General features: G+C 47.5%; 1 protein-coding gene across 9 annotated transcripts in view; it reads right to left on the minus strand.

Moving 5' to 3' along the window:
• The window catches only part of LOC115472873 (disabled homolog 1-like), a 610,553-nt gene that overhangs the window by 320,594 nt on the left and 268,345 nt on the right, over nucleotides 1-21,614 (minus strand). For 7 of the 9 annotated variants that reach the window (XM_030207355.1, XM_030207360.1, XM_030207358.1 and 4 more), the window contains exons 1-2: nucleotides 8,248-8,285; nucleotides 1,984-2,098 (exon numbers count right to left, since the gene is read on the minus strand). The exons of 1 other annotated variant lie outside the window; for it this stretch is intronic. The gene's annotated coding sequence lies outside the window, so the exon portion shown is untranslated. Of the gene's footprint in view, nucleotides 1-1,983; nucleotides 2,099-8,247; nucleotides 8,313-21,614 lie in introns of those variants that run through there. One more of the 9 variants, XM_030207353.1, reaches the window with a different exon arrangement.

Genomic DNA, 21,614 nt, shown 5'->3' on the forward strand with positions numbered 1-21,614 from the left:
TGGAACTGAGTGGAGTGGAATCACTTATTTACTCTTTCCAAAAATACTAGGATAAGGGGCAGGCAAAGAAGCTACAAAGTAGTAAATTTAAAATGAATCAGAGAAAATATTTCTTCACTCAACGAGCAATTAATCTCTGGAATTTGTTGCCAGAGAATGTGGTAAAAGTGTTCATAAGGTGTGACATATATAGGCAACCTGTCCAGGTGTGCTTGGAAATTCTTTTTAATCAAGACTGAAACATCCAATACAATGGGAAAGATTTCTGTATCTTTCTGTCACATATTCTTGTTCTCGGACTGCATTTCTTGACACATGAGGGACTTCGCTCATTCCATATGATTCACAGAGTAATTGCTTGGGACTGACACCTCTATGATCAATGCAGTTCTTGTGGTTTTCTCATTTATCAGAATGTCTGCTGAACACACACATACAAAAGACACACTACCACAATGTCACTAATGTCTGCTGAACACACATCACCCTGACAAAATGTAACCACTTTGATGAAAACGCCTTATTACCTCACATGGGGCTCCTTTTATTAAGCTGTGTAAAAAAAATGGCCTTAGCGCTCCCCAAGGCTATTTTTAGCTCAGCTAGAAAATGGCCGATTTTCCATTTTCCAGATTAATGGCCATGCGCTAATATTACCATTAGCACACGGCCATTAAAAAAATTAATGCATGAGAACTTCCCAACACCTATTTTGTAGGCGTTAAAGGCTCACGCATTAACCCTGCGCTAATCAGTTAACGCAAAGTAATGTAGCTGTGCTAAATGATTAGCGCAGAAATGCACACTCTGTATCCACCAGACATGCCCCCTGTGAGCTAAAAAATAAACTATTTTTAGTCCATGATTTGCATGCATACATTGAAAATTTACCTCCCACCCTCCTTTTACAAAGCCTCACTAGCGGCTGCCACATGGCAATGCCGACACAGCAAATTCACTTTGAATGGGCTGTGTTGCAGGGGCGTAGCTATGTGGGGCCACGGGGGCATGGGCTCCCATAAATTACGCCCTGGCCCCCTCTACATTTGACCTCCCCCTGCCGCCGCCCGTCCCCCGCCCCGCCGCCGCATCAGGTACCTTGTTTGCTGGCGGGGGTCCCCAATCCCCGCCAGCCGAAGAGTCTTCTTCAGCGCCGGTCGACTCCGGCACCTTTGTTGTGTGATCATCTGTTTCTGATGCCTTACGTCCTGCACCGTGCATGTACCCCAGTGCAGGACGTAAGGCGTCAGAAACAGATGATCACACAACAAAGGTGCCAGAGTCGACCGGCGCTGAAGAAGACTCTTCGGCTGGTGGGGATTGGGGACCCCCGCCAGCAAACAAGGTACCTGATGCGGCGGCGGGGCAGGGGGCGGGGCAGGAGGTGGGCGGTAGGGGATTGCGGGGGGGGGGGGGGGGGGGGGGGGGGTTGCGGTTGTGGCCCAAAGTGGCGGGAGGGGTCGTTGGCTAAACAGTGCCCCCCACCTCGGGGTCTGGCCCCCCCTCCTGCCGGGGTCTTGCTACGCCCCTGCTGTGTTGGCATTACTGCACGAGCAGCTACTAGCATGACTTTGTAAAAGTGGGGGGGGGGGGGGGGGATTACTGCGGGATGTCTCAGTGCAGCCCACATTAAACTCTTTTAAGTTGCAGTAAGCACATGCTAGTGCTTATCATAAGAACATAAGAACAGCCATACTGGGTCAGACCAGTGGTCCATCTAGCCCAGTATCCTGTTTCCAACATTGACCAATCCAGGTCACAAGTACCATGAACATTATTCAAAAAAAGAAATAAGATTTGCAATTCCTCTCACATTTTCAAAAACTGCACATTTTAAATGAAAAGAAAAACTGTTATGGGTCTATGGAAGCAAGTAATTGATATTTAAAGACATAGTTCTGTGTAATTTCAGAGTCATAGCAATGTATCATACTACAATGCCAAGTCTGTAAATGTTCCTATACTTTGTTTTTCTATACTCACCATCCCACAGATGTTTCTTATGCAAAGCAAGCTGGTACTCAATCTGTTCTTCATAGCAACAGCTTTCATGTCTCCTCTTATCCAAGATATTGCTAATAAATATCATTTCAGTTTCCTAATGGTGGGAAGTATTGTAATGCACATTTCATCAGTATCTCACTGGTTTTTCAAACATTTTTCAGTTGACTTCCCTCACATTTGTCCACAGTATAGGACCATCTTCTATTTAAGAAGCTGGGATCCCACTCATCATTCTTATAATAATTGTTTGCCTAAGATTTAGCATAATCTTCTGTTCTTTACAACATCACACTTGTAGGCTTCAATTTAAAACCTTGCAGACTGGAGTTTTATTAGTTATGTAATATCTTCAGAAGGAAAAAAAATGATGGGGTAGATATTCAAAGGGGTTTAACTAGGTAGGAGAAGCAAATAATGCACACAGGGGTCCTTGTCCTAAACATTGGAGCCGACTCTGTGGGTGCTGTGGGTGCTTGAGCACCCCCAATATTGAGAAACATTCCTTGTATGTGTTCAGGGAGGGGTCATTTCCATTGGGCTTAGCACCCCAATAATTTTGAAAAGTTGGCTCCTATGGTCCTAAGGTATGCCAAAAAATGGCCTGTGCTGGTGTAGTCGCGTGTATTGGACGCGCGCAGGTCCATTTTTCAGCACATTTGGAAAAGACACCTTTTTTTTTGGCCGAAAATGGAAGTGCTGCAAAATAAAAATTGGTGCGCGTCCATTTTGGACCCGAGACCTTACCGCCACCCATTCACTTAGCGATAAGGTCTCATGCATTAACTGGGCGGTAATCGTCAGTGCACATACACTTCCGATTACCGCCCAGTTAGTGCCACATGGTAGAACATAGAAAATATTTTCTGCCGTGCGTGTCAGACGCACATAAAAATTAGAATTACCACCAAGGGCATGTGGTAGCCGGACAATAGTTCGGTCATGGACACTGACCTGCGGGATACCACAAGGATCGATACTGTCATCTATTCTGTTCAATATCTACCTCAAACCACTAGCTGAGCTGATTCGGTCAATGGACTCTCAGTTCTACATCTATGCGGATGATGTGCAGCTACTCATACCCATTGAGCCTGAGTCACCTACAGCCTTGAATAAACTGATTACCTGTCTAACATCAATTCAAGAATGGGCTAAACACAACAAAGTTTGCCTGAAATCAAGTAAAACCGAGCTTCTCTGGGTCCCTAACACAAATGGATACATACCTGACATCAAAATCCCTTTTGGGAAGTATGAACTTCCCCTCAAATCACAAGTCAGGAACCTTGGAATACAGTTAGATTCAACACTTACTCTGACTCCCCAAATCCAAGCAACCTTCAAGAGCTGCTCCTACTATTTGAGACAGCTATGCTGCCTCTCTCCTTACATCAAAAAGGTAAATCTTATCCCAGTTGTGCATGCCATGGTAACATCAAGACTGGATTACTGCAATGCACTATAGAATGGTCTGACTACAAAGGGCCTGCACCAGCTCCAGTTGATTCAGAATGCAGCAGCAAGACTCATAGAAGGTTGCAAGCGACGTGACCACATCACACCATTTTTGCAAAACCTTCATTGGCTACCAGTACAATACAGGGCTAAATTTAAAACTCTAAGTCTGATCTTCAAGGCCCTGAAAGAAAATGCCCCCCCCCCCCCCCCCTGAGTATCTGAAGAATAGGATGATCCTCCACACACCGCCAAGGATGCTAAGGTCCTACCAAGAACTTTCATTAACCACACCCTCTCCAAAAGATATTACATGATGTGATATCCGCAAGCAAGCCTTCTCCGGAGTAGCCCCCACACTCTGGAATGCATTGCCTGAAAGGCTGCGCTTAAAAGAAGACTATCTCTACTTCAGGAAGCAGGTGAAAGCTTGGCTCTTCAACCAGGCCTTTAATGGAAGAAGTAACTAACTTGTTAGTCTCACTCACATACACAAGGATTGACTCGGGCTGCACATACTGCAGCGGGACATGTTTATCCACTCCTACACTAGCTGAGATAATATTTAATCATCTCTCTGACCTCATGTGCAACTTTCTTCAAATCAGTCACCTTACTTTCTAATTCTTCCTACTTTCTTACCCATCTATATGTCACAACTTTGCCTTACCCTTTACTATCAATTATAATGTTCTATTACATATTGTGTCAACATTGCAAGTAGTATACAATGCCATACTTTGTACTGTTAGTTGAATATTTTTATAGTTGTAATTGCCTATTGCTCATGTTTGATCTATTCTTACTGTACCCCGCCTTGAGTGAATTCCTTCAAAAAGGCGGTAAATAAATCCTAATAAATAAATAAAATAAATTATTTGACGCACGTTGTATGCACATAGGCACCTACACGCCTCAGTAAAAGGGCCCCACAGTTTCTAAAGAGCGCGCACTCCAAGAAGCCAGTAGGTAGAGCCACCATGTTGTGTGACCCCAAACATTCGCAGATGCTATTGAAAACAATAGCAACCTAGTGAGCTTAATGACTGTTTACTTGTGGGTTTTTTTTTTATCTGATAGCCTTTGTATTTATTTGAAACATTCCCATATGTAACCCAAGGTTTTTTTTAACCTCTGGGGAGGTTTTGGGGTATGAGCTACAGTCCTGACATTGGTGCGGGTGCTCCAGAGCAGCAGGCTTGCTTTTGGAGCCGCGGTTTTTGTAGAAGGCAGCTTTAAGAAAGGTCTCGCCTCTGCCTGAGCTTTGTGGCTGAGCTGTGGGGACTCCCACAGCTCTAAAAACAAGTCTGTCACTCTGGAGCATCTGCACCTGCAGCGGGGAGAGTGGCTCAAGCCCTAGGACACTCCTTCCCCCTCCACGGTAAAAAAAAACAAAAAACCTCAGGTTACATATGAGAAGCTTTCAAATAAATAGAAAAAGCTTTCAAATATTAAGGATCTACCTTGTGTTCTGTGAGCCTCCTAAGTTTGCATATCGTCATCGTAGCAATATGGGGGAGATGTTAAAACGAGGACAGTTTTTAAGTGACATGGACAAACAAAATCCTTGTGGTCATGGTAAATTCTGCCAATACTGAATTTCAGTGTCATATGTAACAACTAGTAAAAAAGGCCTGTTTCCGAAACAAATGAAACGGGCGCTAGCCAGGTTTTCCTCGTAGTATGTATGTTTGAGTGAGTGTGTGTGTGAGAGTGACTGTGTGTGAGAGAGAGAGAGAGAGAGAGAGAGTGACTGGGCGATTGTGTGTCAGAGAGAGATTGTGTCTGTGTGGCTGTGTATCTGTGAGTGAGTGTGTGTGTTTCAGAATGACTATGTGCGAGTGCGTATGTGAGACACAGTGAGTGTGTTCCCCCCCCCCTCCTACTCCTCTCTTCCCCTTTGCCCCCCTCTCTCCCCCCCTCTTATGATAGCTAAAGTAGCATCCCTTCCCTTACAGGCGAGGGCAGGGCAAACACTCATGGGCAAGCTTTGATCTGCACCACCACAGATTTAGAATGTTGGGACTTATGGAGGCTTCATTAGAATGTTGGAGGTGCGTTTTATATATAGAGATACCACATTCTTCAAAACATTTTTATTTAAAGTCTTTTACAAATTGTGATAGTGATCAGGTTATATATTCTATCATTTGCCCATGTGATCTCTACTACATTGGCCAGAGCCGCAGGAGAATTAAACAATGTATTGCTGAGCACTTAAGCAACATTAGATTATATAAACATGAAACGCTGCTAGTAGCCCATTGGGAACAGGCTAACCGTAGCTTGGATGATTTAAAATATGTTGTATTAATGCAAATAAGGGGCGCCTTTTACCAAGCTGCGGCAAAAAGGGGCCAGTGCTGGCGTCGGCGCATGTTTTACACATGCACTGTGGCCCTATTTTACTGCAGCTTGCCGTGCAGCCATTTCGGGGGGGGGGGGGGGGGGTCACCCATTGAGGTGGAGATAAGGGCTCCCGTTTTAACCCGGTGGTAACCAGGCAGCACGTATCACTGCCCAATTACTGCCGTGTACCAGGGGCATAGCCAGACTTCGGCGGGAGGGGGGTCCAGAGCCCAGGTGAGGGGGCACATTTTAGCCCCCCCCCCCCGCCGCCGCCAACACCAACTTTGCCCCCCCTGCCGACGACCCTCTCGATCCCCCCTCCCGCCGCCGCCGTCCCCTACCTTTGCTGGCAACGCTTCCTGGGAAGCAAGAGGACCTCGGCTGGCGGGGGTTGGGGTCCCCCGCCAGCAAAGGTAGCCCACGGCGACAGTGGGGGTGGGAGGGGGGGGTCAAGAGGGTCATCGGCAGGGGGGTCCAGGCCCAAGTCTTTGGAAAATGTACAAAGAAAGGTACTGTAAGTTTTACAGATCTTAAAACATTCTGCAGTTTTGCAATCTCTATAAACAGCAATCAGGATATTAAAGCATGTTTCCTTGTGAAAAGGCTAATACAATTCAGTCAACATCCAGCAAGTGGCAGTCAGTCTTTCTTTAAACTGTGGCCCGCAGTAGCTGATTTAGACTAGCTAGGGGCACCTCAAAGCAATTTGCTGACTGAGGCGAGGGATGAGCTGCCCCCCCCCCCCCCCCAGCATCCAAGATAGGGGTGGGCAAGGGCTGCCCCAACCTTTGGCAAAACTGGCCAGCTTTTTAGAGGGTAGCAGCTGCAGTCAAAGCAAAAACAATAGATCCTAACTATCAAACAAAGAACCATGGGGGTCACTATTCAGCTGTTGGTGGTGAACATTTTGCTCACAAGCTGCCTGCGGCAGCTCCGAAGCTTTCCTTCTGCTGTGACCTGCCCAGGTGGAAACAGGAAGTTGCATCAGAGGGTTGCAGATCATGGTGGAGGGAAAGATTTGGGGTAGCCACAGGCAGCTTGTGAGAATGGCTGCCGTGACAGGGCCCCTCTGAGAAGGGAAACTGATTTTTAAAGAAGACCAGGAAGATGAGAAGAAGGGAGGGAGATGGATCATGATGGAGAGAAGGGGAAGAAATGCCCAGACCATGGGGTCCCCTGGAGCTGTGAGGCCCAGGGAAGCTGCCCTGTGTGTCATTCCCCCCCCCCCCAAATGCCAGCCATGCAGTCAGTAAATGACAGCAAATGAAGACCAGTTGACCCAGCCATCTTACCCATTGCCCTCCTCTTTCATTTTCTATCATTGTGGGTAGATAAATAATTTTCCATACTTAAATCAACATCAGCTCCCCTTCCCCTTGTTTTTTTACCCAGCCTCTTCACCCAGGTCCCACCACTGTTCTCTTTGTACCAATCATGATGTTAGGGTTATAACCAAGACCGCTCCATGCAGGCTATAAACATGACTGCTTCATACAGGTTATAAACGACCACCCCATGGAAGTTAATAACCATGATAACCCTAGGCAGGTTATAACCCTGGCTACACCATGCAGGTTTCCCCAGCTTCTTGGCAAAGTCATCAAAGTTGGTTCATTCCATTGAGTGAGTTAGAAGGCTAATAAGAGAGATTTTTCTAACAGTGTCTCAAGTGTCTAAACCTATGCTCAGATACCCCTCCCCCAAACAATCACTTCTCTTTGCCTTTAGTCAATCGATCTCTATTCTCCAACAACCCTCCTTGACATCAATCACCCTATACCTTCCTCAGAAAAACTCCCCCCCCCCCCCCCCCACAACTCTGTACTCACTCTCCCAGCAAATGTTTTCCCTCTGGTCTTAATCACCCCCCCTCCCAACCATTACCCCCTCCCACCTCCACACAATACATGTTTTCCCTACTAGGTTCCTGCTGCATGATCAGGTTTGCTTTTCATTATTTTCATGGCCAGGGCCTGGCAAACACCATAATCTCAGTACCATCATGCCAGAGTCTCTCCTGAATTCTACCATTCCCATTTCTGTATTCTTTGGCCATGGAGCTTGGGGAACCTCACATCCTCTGCACTACTGCTCCCGTTCCTTGCATTCTTTGCCTGTTGGGTAGGGGAACCCAGAAGCTACTCACTGCTGTTGCTCTGGCTTTTAGGATGCATGTAGGGGAGGGGGGGTTCTATATTTGTGTATGATCCCTTCCAAACATATGTGTCACACACACTATGCATGTATCTAGTATCTCCGTCTTGGAATCCCAATGCAGCTTAATGCCCCTGGGCAACAGTTGTTTTTCTGTATACTCTATGAATGTTTAATTAAATTTTTCTGTAAAATGTATTACTTTAGCTACTGTAGTTTAAGTTTAAAGATTATTTAAAAATTTGATATACTGCCTGTAAAAGAATAAAGCAAAGTGTAGCTTACCTGGGTGCTGCATTTCCCATATATATTTTTAAGGGTGATTTTTAAAAAAATCCATTTGTAAGCAGGCAACAGAAAACTAGAAGGAGAGCAAGGACAAAGTACAGTGGGTCAAAGTGTACTTTAATGAGATCTGGTAGATGATTACTAAAGTGAAAAACTGTATTTACTCTGGGATAAAAGTGGGAAGTGCTCATTCCAGAGCCTCTCTAAAGCAGTTGGCAAAACACAGAACTGTGACAGCTTAACAATCAGTCTTTTTTTCTTTTTCTTCCATTCTCCCTCATCTAACCATGCCCATCCCTTTTGCCAAGGTCCTAGTAGATGGGGCTCATTTTCAAAGCACTTCGACTTACAAAGTTCCATAGGTTACTCACATAACTTTGTAAGTCGAAGTGCTTTGAAAATACATCTCAAAGTACATGATGAAACAGAGGAAATTAGACTGAGAAGCTATGGGAACCCCTAATAAGGCCACAGGGAGACAGACAGAAACAATCGATACAAACCACACCTGAAAGTAGCACATTTTAAAACAGGACTTTCTCGCACTCTAAGTCCCTTTCTATTTTCAGGTTATGTGTTAATAAAAAAAAAAAAGAAGTTATGCTACTCCCTCTTATCTTAGAGGCACAAGCCCCCGTTATTCATAAGTACATAAGTATTGCCATACTGGGAAAGACCAAAGGTCCATTGAGCCCAGCATCCTGTTTCCAACAGTGGCCAATCCAGGTCACAGATACCCGGCAAGATCCCAAAAATGTACAAAACATTTTATACTGCTTATTCCATAAATAGTGGATTTTCCCCAAGTCCATTTAATAACGGTCTATGGACTTTTCCTTTAGGAAGCCGTCCAAACCTTTTTTAAACTCTGCAAAGCTAACTGCCTTTACCACATTCTCTGGCAACGAATTCCAGAGTTTAATTACACGTTGAGTGAAGAAACATTTTCTCCGATTTGTTTTAAATTTACTACACTGTAGCTTCATTGCATGTCCCCTAGTCCTAGTATTTTTGGAAAGCGTACACAGATGCTTCACATCTCCCCGTTGAACTCCACTCATTATTTTATAGACCTCTATCATATCTCCCCTCAGCCACCTTTTCTCCAAGCTGAAGAGCCCTAGCTGTTTTAGCCTTTCCTCATAGAGAAGTTGTCCCATCCCCTTTATCATTTTTGTCGCCCTTCTCTGCACCTTTTCTAATTCCACTATATCTTTTTTGAGATGCGGCGACCACAATTGAACACAATATTCAAGGTGCGGTCGCACCATGGAGCGATACAAAGGCATTATAACATCCTCATTTTTGTTTTCCATTCTTTTCCTAATAATACCTAACATTCTATTTGCTTTCTTAGCCGCAGCAGCACACTGAGCAGAAAATTTCAACGTATCATCAATGACGACACCTAGATCCCTTTCTTGGTCCGTGACTCCTAACATGAAACCTTGCATGACATAGCTATAATTCAGGTTCCTCTTTCCCACATGCATCACTTTGCACTTGCTCACGTTAAACATCATTTGCCATTTAGACGCCCAGTCTCCCAAGGTACGCTTGTAATTTTTCACAATCATAGCTATTTAACCGGCCAGACAAGGCCACTGACCGACAAAATAGCATATCGGCGCCTAACTGCTAATATTCAACGGGAGATAGCCGAATATCTCCACTGAATATTGCTGGTTAGTGCCTAACACAGTGGTCTCCAACAAGCGGCCCATAGGCCGCATGTGTCCCCAGCAGTCCATTTTTGTATCCCCATAACCAAGACTGAAAAATTGAATTGGGTCACCTGACGGGTGCAGCACTGTTGGGAGGCAGATAGAGAAAAGGCTGCGTGAAGCTCCACTGGGCCACGTGTACCTGCATGCCATGTGTGGTCACATTGACGCATACGGGAGGGCACTCAGGCACATCAAGCTTCATGGGACATTTTCTCTACTCACCTCCAGATGGCGCCACATCCTTCAGGTAAGCCAATTCGGGATGGATTTGCAAATGCTATCTACATAGACTTGCTAATACGCTGTCTATGTAGATAGCATTTGCAAATCCATCCCGATAGCATCAGCGATCACACTCTTTATGACACTCTTTTTGGAGGAATATCAGTATAAGCCAGTCTGAAGACCCCTGAGGAAGGCCTTTTTGGCCGAAACACGGACCGTGTTGGGTCGTAATAAATTATTTTGGTTCTCATATCTGTGGCTTCAGTCTGGTCCTTCTGGATAGCTTCCGCTTATTTTTTGTTGTTGTATTGTCCTTTTGCTGGAGATTTTGGACTCTCTTTGTTGTTGTTTCGTAGATAGTTTTTAACCACTTATCAGATAGAATTAGAAATAATTGGGCAGGTAAAGAGACATCTGCTGTCATCTTTCCAGCCTGCTAAATCAAACCAAACCAAACCAAAATGTTGAGTTCTTCAACCCCTTCCTGTCCTTCGGAGATCCTCAGTGCATGTCCCCTGCTTTCCTGGGTTCAAATCCCATACATGCCTCCATCAGCAGCAAAGAGCAGTTAATATTGTGCTTGTTGAAGCTGCTAGTGAGATTCCACCTAAAGTGTTGCGTTTAATGATATCTCTTAAGTGTGTTACTCAGGAGTCTCACTTACGGGTTTTTGCAACTGTTAATAAGCCAAAATAAAATGAGTTTAAAAAATATATGTATCCTTGTTGAATCAAAATTAGTATATAAAATTACATGTGTAAGCCTAAAACCCTTTGGTGGCCCCCCAGAGCATTCTCATGTTCACTCTACGGCTGTTTACATGAAAATGTTTGGCGACCACTGGCCTAGCGCACAACCGACTATGGGGTCCTTTTACTACGGTACACTGAAAAATGGCCTGCGCTAGTGTAGGCGAGTGTTTTGGATGCGCGCAGCTCCATTTTCAGCACGCCTGTAAAAAATTGGAACGCATACAGAAAAGGGCGACGAAAGTGGTAAAGGGGATGGGACAACTTCCTTATGAGGAAAGGCTAAACCAGCTAGGGCTCTAAAGCTTTGAGAAAAGGTGGTTGAGGGGAGATCTGATACAGATTTATAAAATAACTAGTAAAAAAGCCCCGTTTCTGATGCAAATGAAACGGGGGCTAGCAAGGTTTTCTTCTGTGTGCATGTGGGAGTGTGTGTGTCCCTGCCCTCTGCCCTCTGCCCTCTCTCCCTTCCCCTGTGCTGTGTGTCCCCTCCCCCCTCAGAGTTGAATCCTTCAGTGTTAAGTTTCTTGCTGTGCTGTTTGTGTTACAGAGATAGTGAGGGCTTCTGCCCTCTCTCCCCTCCCCCTCTGAGTCCTTCACTGTTACAGAGAGAGCGATTTGATTTCGTGCTTTGCTGTGTTTTCCTTCACTGTTTGTGTTACAGAGAGAGCGAGGGCGGGGCAGACACTCATGGGGAAACCGGATATCTCTCCCCCTTCACACTTCCGGCTGGAGGCTTCATTTAAAACGTTAGTGGTGCCTTTTATATATACAGATGAGTGGAGTGGAACGGGTAGACGTGAATCACTTTTTTACTCTTTCCCAAAATATTAGTACTAGGGGGCACGCAATGAAGCTATAAATTAGTAAATTTAAAACGAATTAGAGAAAATATTTCTTCACTGAACATGTAATTAAACTCTGAAATTCATTGCCAGAGAATGTGGTAAAAGCAGTTAGCTTAGTGGGGTTAAAAAAAAAGGTTTGGATAACTTCCTAAAAGAAAAAAATCCATAAGAAAAGCAGTGGATTTTCCCCAAGATGGACTTGGAGAAAATCCACTGCTTATTTGTAGTATAAGCAGCATAAAATGTATTCTACTGTTTTGGGATCTTGCCAGGTACTTGTAATCTGAATTGGCCACTGTTGGAAAACAGGATGCTTGGCTTGATGGACCTTTGGTTTGTCCCAGTATGGCAACACTTATGTTTTTCTGTTCTTAATCATGCCCCTAACTCTTTCAATGCCGTCTGCTATACCCATTAACCAATATGAATTTCAGTGTTTTTCTAATCATTAGAAATATATTTGGTATTTTGTTTCATACAATAATGATATTTCTCAGCACTTATTGAGTTTTGATGTCTTGTCAGTTGAGCAATGGATGGGCCCAGGGGCAACATTGTTGGGCTGTGCTTAGGGCTTCAGTTGGTCTTAGTCCGGCCCTGCTTTCATGCCCATTTCCCGACCATGCCACAACCCTTCCCAAAAATATTTTTAAAAATATAAATAATGCAACAGGCAAATTACCACAGAATGCTTTCAACATTTTTTGCAATAAGCCTTTTCCCATACACTAAACACACATTAGGGCTGAATGTCCTTTAGTAAAAGGGCCCCATGTCAGATAAACGGAAAGAAGAAATACGGTTCAGCTAGCTGGATTACAGATGGAGAATACACTGCCATCAGTATCTTGACATGGAGTGCAGAAGAGATCAAAGGGACGGCCAGGAACAAATGCTTCATAACCGGCTATCCAGCGATATTCAGTGGAGGACAGCTGCCTATCTACCACAGAGACCCAGATACACAAAGGTCCCATTAAGAATCCGTCTGCATTTCCAAATCGGTAAAAATTTACCAATTCGGAAATACAGAGGGATTCACAAAGAGAATCGCATGTAAGTGAGCTGCTCGTTGCTTTTGCGATCCAGCTCATTTCCATGCGATATGGGAGAAGCCAGTCGGTGAGCTGAGCATGCGCAGAACAGTCAATTGCTATGCATGGCTGCTCTGCGCATGCTATAGATGGCTCTCATACATGCAGACAAGCTGCGTGTATGAAAGCAGTACATTTACTGTTTTGTTTTTTGCAAGCACAAAAGTTTTTTGGTTTGTTTTTTTTGGATGGGCATACCTGTGTTGGGGCTCCCTGCCTCCCACTGCTGGGAAAAAGTGGGGGAAACCTTTCTGCTGCTCTTGGCTCTTCTGTGAGGAATCAGCTTCAGGGCTTGGTTCCACCCCGAGCTGTTCCTGCTGCATCCTTCTATTGGTCGGCTGACATCCTAGAATGCCCATCTCCCTGAAGATGGACTCTCATTGGCTGGCTGCTGTCCCAACTTCTCCTCCCTACAGGGCTTTCCTGATGACATCACTTTAGAGCTGTGAACTGATTGGATCCGAACTTCCTGGTGTCCCCCTCCAGAGAAAGGGGCTAAACCAATTGGACAGCATCAGTCTGGGATGTCCCACCCACTCACTACTGGAAGTTCTGATTGGAAGTTCGAATCCAATCAGTTCACAGCTCTAAAGTGATGTCATCAGGGAAGCCCTGCAGGGAGGAGGAGTTGGGACAGCAGCCAGCCAATGAGAGTCCATCTTTAGGGAGATGGACTTCTAGGATGTCAGCCGGCCAATAGAAGGAAGCAGCAGGAACAGCTGGGGGTGGAACCAAGCCCTGTTTCCCACAGACGCTGTTTGATGGACCCTTGTCTTACTTGCATTTTTGGTAAGTCACCATTACTTTTATGCTTTACACTTCAGTACTGCCCCCCTCCCCCCCAATTTCTTGCCAGTAAAATGTCATTTGAAAAAGAAACATGGCACGGCTTTCATAGACGCAAAGAAGCTGTGTGTAAGTTGATGTATTTTTTTTGTGTGTGTGTGTTCCATCTTCCCTGCCTTCTTTTTCCCCTTCTCCTATGTGCAATAATGAAGAACCGGCAGGTCCAGACCTCTTGTTAAAATTTCCATGGTAAAGATAGGGACTGCTTTTGTGCATGGGGTCGGAAATGGTAGAGCATCGCACTGCATGTACATTATAATAGTAATTAGCTCATTAATAGCTTTCCATTCCATTCTCGTTAGTTGTTACTGTGACAGGAAAATGACTCGGAGAACCCTTTTGTGCATGTCCCGGTTTATTACTTGCACACTAAACCAGCTAGAACTAGCTTAAAAACCACGTTGTGGACTCGTTAAGTTTAGTGCATCTGGTCCTGAATTTCTCCAGCTAGTGGCTAGACGGTTATATCAGCCGATATAACTGGTTACCTGCTGATTTTCACCCTCACTTTAGCGGTTATATTTGACCACTTGAATACATGGGATATCTTTGACCGGTTTGAACATAACCGGCTAAGTCTGAATATCGACTTAACCGATTATATTCAAACCGGCCAAAAATAAACTGGATATTCAATGCCAGTCACTGGAAATGACCCAGCATTGAGTATCCGGGTTTAGCACTGACCGCAGAGGGTTAGCCGGGCTAACTCCCACGGTCTGAATATCGGCCCCATAATCTTTATCTGCCTTTATTTTTCTATACATATGCTGTTTTTCAAGTGTGAGGGAGGGAGAAGATGAGGGATGGAGGGAATACAGCAAGCTCTGGTCTGCCTCTAGGAAACAAACATACACACATATTAAAAAAAGAGCAAGACTGGATGTTTCCAAGAAAAGGGTTTTCATTTTACTCTCCAAGTACAGGGCTGGCCAACAAAATTTTGGATAACTTAGCACCTGGATAGTTGGGATTTGAGGAGGCCATTGAGTAGAAAGCCTTGAATAAACGTAAAGGAATAAGATGCCAAGTAACAGACGATGGTCTTCCAGCCGTAGCATCTGTCTTTTTGGCAGATCCTTTAATAGCAATATTGACATCTCTGGAGCTGCCTTTGGGGCACTTACACAGTGACACTTCTGATGAGCTGTTCTGGCAGCTCTCTCTTCCAAGATGCCATCATCTTTTCAGCCACTGTTATTGAATTTAGTGTGCTTCTGCTCGCTTGAATAATAGATTACTGGCAATTTGTCCATATAGAAGCAAATAGATTTGTTATTAAAAGGAACTCTCCATACGTTATTGAAATATTTACAAGGGGAAGGTCATTTCCAAAAAAGAACCCATTTATCTGGTTAGAGATTTACTCAGGTAAATTACAATAATCTGTCTGAAACTGCCATTTGCATTCTGCTAAAAACATACACAGCCTTGCACAGTGTATGTAGTTTTAGCTGGATAGCAAAGAAACATTCCTTAAAGCATGTTTAGGTCAGGGATGGATAACAGAATAAATGCATTCCATTTTTATATGCATGTGCACTATATAGGTCATTTTTGAAGGATTGGTGTCATTTACATGTATAAAGGTAAAATTATGTATAATCATACCTGATAATTTTCTTTCCATTAATCATAGCTGATCAATCCATAGACTGGTGGGTTGTGTCCATCTACCAGCAGGTGGAGATAGAGAGCAAACTTTTGCCTCCCTTTATGTGGTCATGTGCTGCCGGAAACTCCTCAGTATGTCGATATCAAAGCTCCATCCGCAGGACTCAGCACTTAGAGAATTACACCCACGAAGGGACACTCTGCCCAGCTCACCACCGCCGAAACGGGGGAGGGGAATTAACCCAGCTCATCCCCACACAAGTGGGGGAGGGGAATCCGTCCAGCTCATCCCCGCGGAGCGGGGGAGGGACACCACACCCGCCGATGCGGGGGGATCTGGCTTATCCTGCAACCGCAACCGCGGGAGGAGCTGACTGACCCTAACACCGCCGAAGCGGGAGGGGTACAAAGCTGCCCTACAGCCGCACGAAGCGGGAGGGAGTGCCGGCAGAATTTATGTCTCAATCCAGCCCCGTAAAACGGGGGGGAGAGGAATGCAGCAGCTCACTGTAACACAAACTCGTCTCAACTCTTGAAGAATCCAAGTGAAAAAACTTGAACACGAAGTCTTTCTGAAGTAACTGAAGACTAAACTTGAACCTGAAATGCAACCAGAATAAAAACAGTACAGATATCTGGGAGGGGCTATGGATTGATCAGCTATGATTAATGGAAAGAAAATTATCAGGTATGATTATACATAATTTTACCTTCCATATCATCAAGCTGATCAATCCATAGACTGGTGGGATGTACCGAAGCAGTACTCACCCAGGGCGGGACATTGAAATCCCTGACCTCAACACTGAAGCTCCAAACCGGGCCTCCGCCCGTGCAGCCACCGTCAAACGGTAATGCTTGGAGAATGTATGAGCCGAAGCCCAAGTTGCCGCCTTGCATATCTCTTCCAAGGAGACGGATCCGGCCTCTGCCATCGAGGCCGCCTGAACTCTCGTGGAGTGAGCCTTCAGCTGGATAGGCGGCACCTTCCTTGCGGCCACATAAGCCGCTGCAATGGCTTCCTTGACCCATCTTGCCACTGTAGGCTTAGCAGCCTGCAGACCCTTACAAGGACCTGCAAACAGGACAAGCAGATGATCCGATTTCCGGAAATCATTGGTCCCTTCCAAGTATCTGATGATGACTCGCCTCACATCCAGATATTTAAGAGCAGAGTACTCCTCTGGGTAGTCCTCCCTACGAAAGGAAGGGAGACAGAGCTGCTGATTCACATGGAAGCGAGAAACAATCTTGGGCAGAAAGGGAGGCACTGTGCGAATAGTCACTCCTGCCTCAGTGAACTGCAGAAAAGGCTCTCGACATGAGAGCGCCTGGAGCTCGGAAACTCTTCTGGCTGAAGTGAGAGCCACCAAAAAGACTGCTTTCCACGTCAGGTCTTTCAGAGATGCCCTTGACAAGGGTTCAAAAGGCGGCTTCTGCAATGCTCTTAGCACCAGGTTGGTATTCCACGCAGGCACCACTGAGTGCAGAGGAGGGCGCAGGTGATTAACTCCCTTGAGAAAGCGCACCACATCTGGCTGCGAAGCCAGGGAAGCACCCTTCAGGCGGCCCCTGAAGCAAGCCAGAGCCGCTACCTGGACTTTAAGGGAACTGAGCGACAGGCCTTTCTCCAGACCTTCTTGCAGGAACGCCAACACTGAAGAAATTGGAGCAGTGAAGGGAGAAAGTGAGCCTGCTTCACACCACGCTGCAAAGATACGCCAAACCCTGGCGTAAGCAGTAGAAGTAGAGCGCTTCCTCGCTCTTAGCATAGTGGCGATGACCTTGTCTGAGAAGCCCTTCTTCCTCAGACGCTGCCGCTCAATAGCCAGGCCTTAAGACCAAAGGGGGAGGGATCCTCCATCACCACGGGACCCTGATGTAACAGGCCCTGCTCCACTGACAGCCGCAGAGGATCGTCGACTGAGAGCCTGATCAAGTCCGCATACCAGGGACGTCTGGGCCAATCCGGACCCACCAGGATTACCCTGCCGGGATGCTTTGCCACCCGGTCTAGCACCCTGCCCAACATGGGCCAGGGCGGGAACACATAGAGGAGCATCTACTCCCAGGGATCGAGGGTCCCGTCCTCTGCTGAAAAAGCGCGGCACTTGGTAATTGGCCGATGACGCCATCAGATCTAGGCTCGGCTGGCCCCAGCGCTTCGTGATGTCCAAGAACGCCTGAGCAGATAGTTGCCACTCTCCGGGCTCCAAGGTATGGCGACTGAGAAAGACCGCCTTGACATTCGTGACCCCGACAATGTGGGCCGCTGAAAGCTGCTCCAGGTTCGCTTCCGCCCACTGGCATAGATTCATGGCCTCCTTGGCTAGAGGGGCACTCTTGGTACCTCCCTGGCGGTAGACATAGGCCACAGCCGTGGCATTGTCCGACAGGACCCGTACTGGCTTCAAGGCCAGTACCGGGATGAACTCCAAAAGCGCCAACCGAATGGCTCTGAGTTCCAGGAGGTTGATAGACCACTTTGCCTCTGCAGGAGACCAGAGCCCCTGCGCTGTCCTTCCCAAACAGTGGGCTCCCCAGCCCGACAAAGAGGCGTCCGTCGTGACGACAATCCACTCTGGGGTCACCAGAGGCATTCCTGCAGACAACATGACTGTCTGCAGCCACCAGCTCAGCGCCGTGCGCACTGCTGGGTCCAAGGGAAGGCGCACAGCATAATCCTCCGACAACGGAGTCCAGCGCTGCAGCAGAGAGAGTATAGTGGTCTCATATGAGCCCTGGCCCAGGGCACTACTTCCATCGTGGCCGGCATAGAGCCCAAAAGCTGCACATAGTCCCAAGCCCGAAGAGGAGAGGCTACTAGGAACTAGTCCACCTGAGCCTGATTGTCTGGCAGGAACACTCTGCCCACTTGGGTGTCGAATCGAACTCCCAGATACTCCAGGGACTGAGTCGGGCGCAGCTGGCTCTTCTTCCAGTTGATGATCCATCCCAGGGAGCTCAAAAGAGCAACTACCTGGTCCACAGCTTTGCCGCACTCTGCATAAGAGGGGGCTCAGATCAACCAGTCGTCCAGATAAGGATGGACTTGTACTCCTGCCTTTCGCAGGAAGGCCGCTATGACCACCATTACTTTGGAAAAGGTCCGCGGAGCAGTAGCCAACCCAAAAGGGAGGGCTCTGAACTGGAAGTATCGTCCCAGGACTGCAAAACGCAGAAAGCGTTGATGAGGAGGCCAGATGGGAATATGCAGGTACGCTTCCTTGATGTCCAAGGAGGCCAAGAACTCTCCTGCCTTCACTGCCGCTATAACAGAGCGGAGAGTCTCCATGCGAAAGTGCCGCACTTTCAAGGCCCGATTGACCCCTTTGAGGTCGAGGATAGGCCGGACAGAACCTCCTTTCTTTGGGACCACAAAGTAAATGGAGTAACGTCCCTTGCCAAGCTGACTTTCTGGCACCGGAACGACCGCGCCCAGGCGGATCAGATTGTCCAAGGTCTGCTGCACTGCCACAGCTTTGACCGGAGACTTGCAGGGAGAGAGTACGAACCCGTCTCTTAAGGGTCGGCAGAACTCTAGCTTGTAGCCGTCTCTGATGACTTCCAGCACCCAAGCGTCTGAAGTTATTGTGGTCCACTCGCCCAGAAACGAGGACAGCCGTCCTCCAATCTGCACTGGGGCATGGACCAAGGACCCGTCATTGGGTACGAGACCCTGGGGGAGGACCGGAGGGAGCACCTCCGGGACGGCGGTCTCTGCGAAAGGAATGCTGCTTGGGAGAGAAATTCCTCTTGAAGGAAGAGGGGGCAGAGGAACCCGACTTGCCCGGGCGGTACCGACGGGCTTCCTGCAACCGACCTCTGGAGGTACCGGGACGAGTACTAGCCCGAGCCCTGACCTCTGGTAATTTCTTGCCCTTGGACGTGCCGAGATCGGTCACGATTTTGTCCAGCTCGACCCCAAAGAGCAGCTTGCCTTTAAAAGGCAATCTAGCCAGGCGGGATTTAGAGGCGTGGTCAGCAGACCAATGTTTCAGCCAAAGCCACCGCCGCGCAGAGACTGTCTGAGCCATGCCTTTAGCTGAGGCTCTCAAGACATCATACAGCAAGTCTGCCAAATAGGCTAAGCCCGATTCCAGGGCCGGCCAATCAGCCCTCAAGGAATGATCCGAGGGGGAAGCCCGCTGCACCATAGTCAGGCACGCCCTGGCCACATAGGAGCCGCAAACTGAGGCCTGCAAACTTAAAGCAGCTGCCTCAAAGGACGACCTTAAGGCCGCCTCCAATCTTCTGTCTTGGGCGTCCTTTAGGGCCGTGCCACCTTCCACCGGCAACGCCGTTTTCTTAGTCACCGCAGTGATTAAAGAATCCACGGTAGGCCACAAATAGGCCTCACGTTCACTCACAGCCAAAGGATAGAGGCGGGACATAGCCCTAGCCACTTTAAGGCTCGCTTCCGGGACATCCCATTGAGCCGAAATTAAGGTGTGCATGGCATCATGCACGTGGAAGGTTCTAGGCGGGCGCTTCGTCCCCAGCATAATGGCAGAGCCAACAGGGGCTGAGGGAGAGACGTCCTCCGGAGAGGAAATCTTCAAAGTGTCCATGGCCTGTATCAACAGGTTGGGCAACTCCTCTGGGCTAAAAAGCTGCGCTGCAGAGGGGTCATCCGCTCCATCCGAGCGGGGATCCGTCTCCTCCAAGGAATCCGCAAAGGACCGTTGGGAGACCTCAGACACGTTGCCCTCATCTACATCGGAGGAGACAAAGTCCTCCAAGGCCTGAAAATCAACCCGAGGGCGTTTACCTCTGGGAACCTCAACCTCTTTACCAGAAGAGGGAGCAGGGGCAGCGTTTTGCATGAGGAAAGCCTGATGCAGCAGCAAAACAAACTCGGGGGAGAAACCCCCCAGACTGTGCACTTCCGCAGCCTGGGCAACAGCCCTAGACGCACCCTCAACCGGCGCTCGCAAGAGCGGGGGAGAGACATGCTGCGCATCCAAAATGGCGTCCGGCGCGACACTCCGCGAAGGAGCCGCGCGGGAAGAACGGCGCTTAACTTTAGCCGCTTTTGTGCCGTCGCCCAAATTAAGGGCGTTCATGGCATTAATGTCTCCAACCTCAAGGGCGGCCCACGAAGAAGCCGTCCGAGCCGCGTGGCCGGCCAAGATGGCGGAGGCGAGGAGCGGGGGATGGGCGTTTATGGCGGGAAAAACCGCCACGCCGGAGGAAGGACCGGGACATTCATCGGTCACGAAACTGTCACCCAACAAGGGCGAATCAGGCTGTAAAACCCCCGCATCCCCTCTAGAAGCGCTCCAGCGATCCGGGGAGCGACCCTTTGCGCCCTCGCCCTCCGACGCCATATGCCACGAGGAGAAGAATCGGGGAACCCCCTGCCCGCTATAAAAAGGTAAAATTACCTGCTTGCCGCTCCGAGCTGTAACGAACTGGTGTCCCAGTGAGTAGCTGCAATGAACGTTTAAATAAACGTCGAAATAAACGCCTTTAAGGACGTTTAAAATTTTTTTTTTTTTTTTTTTTTTTTAACGGAGCCAGCGGGAGGGGGGAGAAAAGGAGGGACCTGGCACCACCAGGTTTGCACTTGCTCAAAAGAGCCCTCAACCCCAGGCCTCAACAAAGCCTAAGGATTAGGCTTGGAGGCCTAGCCAGAGCTGCTGCTGTGTGTGACCACCACCTGCTGAGATAGAGAACATACTGGGGAGTTTCCGGCAGCACATGACCACATAAAGGGAGGCAAAAGTTTGCTCTCTATCTCCACCTGCTGGTAGATGGACACAACCCACCAGTCTATGGATTGATCAGCTTGATGATATGGAAAAGCTAATTCACACTTGGAGAACAGCATGTGTATAGAAAAATAAAGACAGATAAAGGTTATGAGGCCGATATTCAGAACGTGGGAGTTAGCCTGGCTAACCCACGCGGCCAGTGCTATGCCCGGATATTCATGGGGTCCTTTTACTAAGGTGTGCTGAAAAAATGGGCTGCACTAGTGGGCGCGCAGAGATCCATTTTTCAGCGCGCCTGTAAAAAAGGCCTTATTTTGCTGAAAATGGACATGTGGCAAAAAATCAAAATTGGTACAAGACCACTTTTGGGTCTGAGACCTTACCAACCCCAATTCACCTAGCAGTAAGGTCTCACGCGTTAACCGAGTGGTAATAGTCAACGAGCGTACAATGCCGATTACGGCCTGTTTTTTGCCGCGTGCCAGAAAATAATTTTATTTTTTACACACAATGGAAAAAATATTTTATCGCCCGGACCACATGG

Source organism: Microcaecilia unicolor, chromosome 6, assembly GCF_901765095.1.
Source record: "Microcaecilia unicolor chromosome 6, aMicUni1.1, whole genome shotgun sequence".
Taxonomy (NCBI): domain Eukaryota; kingdom Metazoa; phylum Chordata; class Amphibia; order Gymnophiona; family Siphonopidae; genus Microcaecilia; species Microcaecilia unicolor.